The following is a 7,765-nucleotide window of genomic DNA, read 5'->3' on the forward strand; positions in this document are numbered from 1 at the left end:
GGTATTGGTATCAAGGCTCACAGATACCCCAAACTTCCAAAGAGAACAAAACTTACCCAAACGGAAACATAAACATTCTGGTTGTGGTTGTAAAGTGCTTTCCATGGCAGTAAGCTTATTCTTGGGTGACTGTTACAGAATTTCTAATAATTAACAGAAGCGGTAAAGATATCTCATTACTAGTACTTCAGATGAAATATGGGCTTTTACTGAGGGAAAGGAACAAGAAAAAAAGACATTATTCAGGGATTACTCTGTAAAAATGAGTATGATGAAAGAAAATTCCATTTGTCTGGAAGTGATGGAATTATTTCTCGCAGGTTCTCCGTGCAATGAGATTTATCAAGAAATTTAATTTTTAAAAAAATTGTCAGGGATCTTCCTGAGTCAAAATCTGGTGGGCCACTTGGTCATAATTTATTACATTTCAGTGGTTAGTAAAAATTTATTATATTTCAATGTTTTTATATGATAAAAAACACTGAAAAAAGACATGCTACTAAATCTTTTATTAAAGAAAAAGAAATTTTCAAAGTATAATTACAAGGTTGGTTGTTTTTTCCATACATTTTTTGAACATTCATCGGGTCTGTTAGTTTAAAGACAAAATGTTGATGGTTGTTAGGTGAACGTGTTATCACTGAAAGTGTACAGCCACTATGGCGATGGCAATGACACAGTCTCCTAATGTATAGTAAACAATACCCTCTCTTTCATATTTCGCCATTTAACAATGGCACTTAAAATCAAAATGAATCAGTTCACCCCCTTCCATCATGACCCTCATCAACATGTCACAATTTTCACTCGATAATCTGTTTCTAAGAGGTGATGTCACACGATTTTGAGAGCTAAATGCTCTTTCACAGTCAGCTGTATGAACTGGATGGGAGAGAGCATGGGCTGCAATCTTAACAAGATAAGGGAAGCTCTGGCTGTGATACTGCATCAGAATGTTCCAAAGAGAGACCAAGGAGTGTCTTGGATACTTCTGTTGGATAACAAGCTGGATAACAAGCTGCTTTAGCTTAGCCCATTCCTCTCTGGCATCATCTGCATCCACAATGGCTGAAGAAGTAGTAGTGACAGATACATTATCTTTGTCTTTAAAGACTTGACTTTTGCCCTTGCCAAAATATTCCAGTAGATACTCTAGGCTGTCATTGCCCCAGTCAGAAGCGAAATTTTATTCACATATTTTCAAAATTTTCCAGGGGTATTAATTCCTAAAAATCCTGGTGGATTCTCAATCATAAAAGAAGAACAAAATGGAGGCATAAAACTTTTTCCATTGTAAATTTTCCAGAATATATGTGCCGTTTGGCTTCTTCACCACTATTGTGTATGTCCCCATACACCTTGGGGCAGCTTTGTCCCCCTTTCTATCTTCCCTTTTGAGGTTTTTCTTTAACACTTTACTTCCAATCTGAAAGTCCTTCTTGAAAAATATAAAAAATGATATGTATTAGCGATGGTTAAAATGAATCTATGCCACACACCAGTGATACTACGTACTATAAAGGAAATTACACAATGTCAATGTATTTGATAAAGATGTAGATTTTCTGTGAAAATAATACAATACTAAAGTTTTTAAACCTTAGTGAATCATTAGCAAGAAATTAATTCCTACCTCACTCTGGTGTCTCAAGTCATAATATTTTGTGCTTTTCTTGGGCAGTACAGATGTTCTTCTGTGCTGCATGCCTGACTATATTGTGGTGGTGGCATAGTTTCTACCCTGGATAACTGGTCATGTTGAACAGGAAACTCACACTTCTTGCAGGCTGTAAAGTTTATGTTGATATATAGACACACTTTTCTTTTAAAATTCTTTTCACCTGATCAAAATGATTACTTTAATTTGCAGTGCATGATTGTCAATAAGTCTGTAGTTTCTGAAAATGTTGTTTTGCTGATATATGCAAATTGTCAAAGTTGCTTATCCATGCATTTTTGTCCATAACAAATCTTGGTAGGATTCCCAGGATACTGAATGCAGCTGACCATTAGAAACACATTTTTTATTTTAAGCACTTTCAAATCTTTTGTTATACCTTGTTTTCCATTGCTAATTCAATGAGACATTCACACTTGAAATTTTCAGGCTCACTAGGGGGTTCTTGATCCTCTGGTGTATTTGTCTTGGAATATAGTTTTTTTTTCTTACATGCCTAACCTGATCTGGCAAAGTTGTCTGAAAGATTTTAACAGGGACATTTAATCTCACTGAATCAGTGAGAGCTTTACAGTGCAAGGGTATGCAATGGTTAGGTTTAAGTGCCAGTTTTTTTAAGCACCAGACAAGTGCGGCAAGGTGAGGGTTCACAAAATTTGACCTTATTGGGCTGAAATACTTGCCCTTTTAACTTCTGCCAAACATTAAGCCCCAAAACCGTATTTCAAGGGATTTATGCCCAATTTTTTATTTTTCCGGCTTTCGAAGCAGATTTTCAGTCAGCAGCCATGCAACTCATATATATGCTTATTTCCCCCTTATCTAGCTATATATTTACAATATTCCTATATAATATTTTTTGTCAATCAATATTCTTCCTCCCAAGACATTCAAACAAAAAATATCACCCACCTAGTCCATACTGTACCCACATTTTGCACCCCACCCCCCAAAACCATATTTGAGCATGGCGATTTTCAAAGAGTAGAGGTCCATTGGTAGAGGTCCTATGACTGTAAAACCTTTGTGTTTATAAAGGAACATTAGGGTGATAAAATACAAAAGAGATCTTCATGGACTTTTATTTTGTTGGAGATATATTGATGTCTGAAAATGTAAGAATTTAGATTGGTGTTGCTCTTATCTTGGCCAGTAATACCTGCTCAATTCCTATAATCATGGCAAATTTAAACAGTATACTTTACAAAAGAAGGTAATGTCCCTCTATCAAAGCCTACTTTTGAAAATTTAAACCTCCATTTTTATATTTTGGTCATTTGTTACTGAAATTTATGTAGCACCGGTCAAGATGTTAACCATTTTCAAGCGGCAAGTTTCTATCCTTTGCTCAAGTGCTTATATAGCCATTGTTCAACCAGCAGTGCATTTTCTATAATGCTATGGCATACAATATTAATTAAAAATAAGATAAGCCTAAAATCTTTATTAATTGAGAAGAGAAAACAACAAACAACCGACGTTTTTGTATATGTTATTACTTTATAACATTTTATCCGGGAATAAATTTATACAAGATACTGGAGCTTATTTTAGTAATTTAGGCACTGATTCACGTTGGAACTGATTTAAACAGTCTTTAATGAAAATCGAAACTCTGGGAAGCGAGATTTGACTGGTATGTTTTACGATGAAATAGCCTGAAAATAGGAAGATTTGCGTTGCTGGTGCTCTACCAGTGGAGATATTAGGCTATATGTAGGGTGGGTATCTGAAAGAAGCATCAATTGACCCCAAATGAACTCGATAGTTTGTAACCATAGCCACGAAATTATGATAAAATTTTCTGTTGTTATAAAGATTATTTATCAATCTTTCAAATATAGTAAAGATCGAAGTAATGTACCGAACAAATCGTGCATTTTGTAGAGTAAATTTGAGGGAAAATGCATCACTCACACAGCTGAAAAGTTAAGCGGACTCTCCGCGTGAGGGTTAAATATGCATGGGGCTGTATCTCGGTAAAAACGCAACGCAAAGCTTTACTATTTCACACATTTAATAAAGTCATAAAGATGATTCACTGTGAGTAATATGAGTATATTCTGTGAGAACCCAACCTTGCCACTTTCTGGCTGATTTGTCAGGTAGTTAGAAAAACTTGCACTTAAATCCCATACAGATCAATTACATTTCTCATATTTAAGTTTTCAAGATAAATTAATTATTCAGCATTTTTACTACTGCCAGGGAAATTATGTTTTGACATTGTGAGATATGGATATTATTGCATGCTCTCTTAGTTCCCACCATTTCTATAAATACACTGCCGTTCCTCTTTTCTTGGAAATAAAAGGAACACAGTTTAAATCATTTTTCTATAATAATTATCATTATCTGTGATACTTCACTTTTGAGGTTATGAAGGTTTGCCTTCTGCAGTGCTTGATGCTGGGACAATTTGTGATATAATTCCACCTGAATTGTTCTGATACAATCCAAATGGTTTTCATCACACTCCTGAAGAAGCTGCTGGCAGGCCACTCGAAGATGGTGTCCTCCAAGTGAAACTATTTTGTAAGTTGGCAGTTTTGCCTCATCAAAGTCTGCATCGCTCAGCAAAAGACATGGCAAGATGACTGTAATTTACTGGAGATGCCTTTAATCCCTTCTTAATTTCTTTCACCCAAGTTGGATCAATTTTTCTGCACATAAGGTTTTCTGGTGGATCTGTTATGGTCAAGATGCTTATTTCATACCTTCCTGTAAATGAAAACAAGAGGACAAAATTAGAGACAATAATACCAAACTGAATACACTGAGTACCTAAGATAAATCATTTTATGGTCCATCACAGTCCTCATTCTGACATTAAATAATTCCATTACATTCTCAAACTAACACATACAAGTTCTAACATCCAACACATATAATGACAGTCTCCTGTTTTGAGGGAGACTGTGTTCTCTGAACTATGTTAACATACGTATATATAAATTATGTTAATTATGTGTGCAAGGTGCAGACAATTCAATATGACATACATGAATTTACCCTCCCTTCTTTTTCACATATCAACATTTTGAACTTCCAAATGGGCTTGAGGACCTTTGCTAGTCACATTTTCTGAATATCCATGCTACTTTTATTTTATTATTAAAAACTGACGGTCATTATACTATTAAGCATTATGTAATATTGCATCAAAATTGAAGAAAACCCTATTTTGGGCACTGCCTTTAATTATCATGTGAAAGCTGTAGCTAACCAGGGTCATTTAAAGAATGTCACTAATGCAACTTTCTGACCTTTACTGACATTTACAGAAAAACAAGTAGATAATGTTACATTGAGATAAATGTGTGTCAAATGGACGCAATTCATTTAAAATTGGGGGTCAATTTTGGTAAAACAGATCAGGGACGCACAAAAATTGCGCTAACGGGAACCCTGATAAAGGAATGTCAGTGTCTATGTCACTGTCACTCGAAAACTCCTCATCAGAGTCCGAGTTTTCAATCATTTCAATAATGATATCCATTCACAGGCCCCTACCGTAGGAAGGAGCCACCATTTTGATTTTACTTTCTCCAACTAAGTCTAGAAAATCACCGTTTTCTCGCATACATGTATTTCTATGGTCCTTTAAAAATGGTGACAATGAGAGACAAGAAACATACCCAGATGTTAAACTATATATCATACCGTGACTTAAGATACACAAGAGTACAGAAGCCGATCTTTCCAAGATATGCACATATGCGGTTCTGGGCCTTTGGGGTAAGCGATAATTGAACCGCACATATGCGGTAAATTAAATATGTGTTTGTATGGCTCTAAGAGAAAATATCCAGAGGCAGAGATGGTGGCAGAGGTGCTAAATCAATGGGTATTTTCTTATTTCAAAAATCCATCATCTGCTTCATGCACTCCGTGTTGACTGGTGGATATATGTTCCGGACTGCTGTGTCTGTTTCTGTCATTGGTATTGGCTGTATTGGCATTGATTGCACTGAATATACTTACCTTGCTAACGCTGGCGATTCCTCTGCCATAAACCACAACACCAATGCTTTGTGTATACAAATCTTTTTCTTGGTTATGCATGCACATTTCAGTGCATTTGTTGCTGAATTATGGGTCACGACAACCCGCCCAAACACGGACCAGTACCTTGTGTCCTGCTTGTAGACTGAATAGAAAGTGTACTGCTTTAGAAGCATGTGTACCCATTTAACTACAAGGGGTGAGTGGGTCGCTCTGGCAGCATCTTTTGTTTCACTGCATTGTATTCTTCAATCAGAAGTAAGAATTCGATCCAGGGAACCGAGTGAAGAATTGGACAAGTTCATAATCCTTGGTTTGTTGCCTGGCAAAGGCAGGAATGGGATGGAATGGATGTGGTCACACAAATAGCCGATGCCTCCTCGTAAGGCAGTCTGTATGATGTTTGTGCAATCTCTGTTACCACAAGCGGGTGTAGCTGTGTACTGAACATGCACTGGAAATAGCGGCACTGGTTGTTACTTGATATTAGATAAATTTGTCTCCCCTCGTCCACTAAAATGCCTTGATTATATTGTGAAAAAGTTGCACTTTTATGTGTTCTAAGGTGCCTAGTTAAATTCTTTTGTAAAACTTTTTTTCTGCATAGAGGACATTTAGGACATTGGATACACTGTTCTTTTCAAAAGTGACACTGTTACTGGCTCCTGTGTTTTAGCTGTTGGATTGGCTGCAGGTGGTCCTGATGTGGTTGTCAATGTTGACGCTGGAGGTGTTACAATTTCAGCTAATGCCTCAGGCTCTACACCGACCACTGTATCCTTGACACCTTCAGCTAACACTTTAGTCTCTACAGCGGCCGCTGCAGAGCCTGAAGCATTGGCTGAGGTTTTTCATGTTGAAGCAATGACCAGGGGCTCTTTTAGTGTTTTCAGCGCTGAAAATACTGGGGGCGCGCAGTTTGTTTGGCATGCTTGAATTTGAGCTTCCCTGTGTCTTTTAATCATGTGTTCAGTCAAAATTTTCTTTCTGGCTAAATTTATTCCGCAGCATGGACAGTGGTAATGTTCACCTCTGTTGTGGACGATTGAAGCACCGGCAAGCGGCACACCAAAACCAACACGTCTGAAAAATGGTTATTGTGAAGTGTTGGGCATAATCGTTGTATACGTACATTGAACATTTTGTTTCTGACATCGTTTTCAAAGCGTTATGGGTATCACGTTATCCTGACAACCAAACTTAAGCACAATAATTACTCTCATATTTGACGGAGGCAGTCAGGTGACTATCCAAGTGACTATCCAAGTGTCTTTTTACTCTGTTGGTATAGGTGGGTTTGAATTTGTCAGCGGGGTACAGCAGGCAGTGTATTTGGGATTCTGTAGGCAACATCCACTTCAGCTCATCTACTGAAGACACAATGGTTTCATGAGTCTGAAAGTTTAAAATGATGAAAATGATAGACATTTATAACATTTAAAAAAGCAATAATGTTTTATCAATTTAAAAATATTGTGAATATTAAAATTATTTCATATACAGGTACTGTTTTTGCCCGTGTCGTCTAATCCACTCATTGCAACTTTGACAGTGTTGATCAATGTTTCCTTTCTATAGACCAGACTGTATTACTCATCTCTCAGGGCCTGGGTATAGTTAATAGTAAACCGATTATTAATGGCAGCAAAACATAATTTGTGTTCATAACACAGCTTTATAACAAACACATTACTACACCATCAGTATCGTCATGGGTTAAAGTGAGGCCAATGATAGTTCTTACCGGTATGCGAGAAGTGTGTGTGCGAAGTCAATACCTTCTATTTGTTCAGTGTACATTAACAATACTAAGATGATTTTTCTTGTAACTTAACTTTTTTTCGTTGTTTTTTTTAAATATATTTTATATTATCAATAATATCAGTGATATCAATCATCATATAGCATTTCGTAAACATATATAAACATATATACAGTGGGAAATAAACACAATGTGAGGAGTTCACTGAAACACATTACCTAACAAATTCCATCATTCAGTATATTCTACATATTTCCCATTACTTATATACATGAATTTTTCCATTTCAAATAATTTTTTAGTTTATTTTGTAGGCATTG

The sequence above is a fragment of the Lingula anatina genome, unplaced genomic scaffold (genome assembly GCF_051362555.1).
Source record: "Lingula anatina isolate TDL-2025a unplaced genomic scaffold, LinAna3.0 unanchor82, whole genome shotgun sequence".
Lineage (NCBI taxonomy): Eukaryota > Metazoa > Brachiopoda > Lingulata > Lingulida > Lingulidae > Lingula > Lingula anatina.